The sequence below is a fragment of the Artemia sp. Qi Xiang Cuo genome, chromosome 8 (genome assembly GCF_049724085.1).
Source record: "Artemia sp. Qi Xiang Cuo chromosome 8, ASM4972408v1, whole genome shotgun sequence".
NCBI lineage: Eukaryota > Metazoa > Arthropoda > Branchiopoda > Anostraca > Artemiidae > Artemia > Artemia sp. Qi Xiang Cuo.
Genome location: NC_142801.1, coordinates 19,321,985 through 19,322,732, shown reverse-complemented (window position 1 = coordinate 19,322,732; position 748 = coordinate 19,321,985).

Here is a 748-nt window from a genome sequence, read left to right as displayed (position 1 = left end):
GCAAAATATCACTATTACACACACACACACGAAATATTACACAAACCCACTAAAACTTACACACACACACACAAAAACTTACACACACACATGAAAACTTACACACACACATGATAAAATAAACACAAAAGCACTATATTACACACACACAAAAACTTACTCAAAAACACAAACACACACACACAGACATTTACATAAGCACATGAAAACTTACATGCACACAAAAACTTATACACACACGCACAAAAACACGCACACACACACACACACACACACACACAAAACTCATACACACACACACACACACACACTCAAACTTACACACACACGCCAAAACTTACACACACACACAAACTTACACACACACACACACACACACAAAAAAACTTACACATGCACACGAAAACTTACATGCACACAAAAACTAACAAGCACACAAAAACTTACACACACACACTCACACACACACAAAAACTCACACACACACACGCACAAAAACTTACACCACACACACAAAAACTTACACACACAAAAACTTACACACACACACACAAAAACAAACACACAAAAAAAAACTTACACATGACACAACAAAAACTCACACACACACGCACAAAAACTTACACACACACACAAAAACTTACACACACACACAAAAACTTACACACACACACACACAACTCACACACACACACACACACTTACACACACACAAACACACACACACACACACACACACACACACACA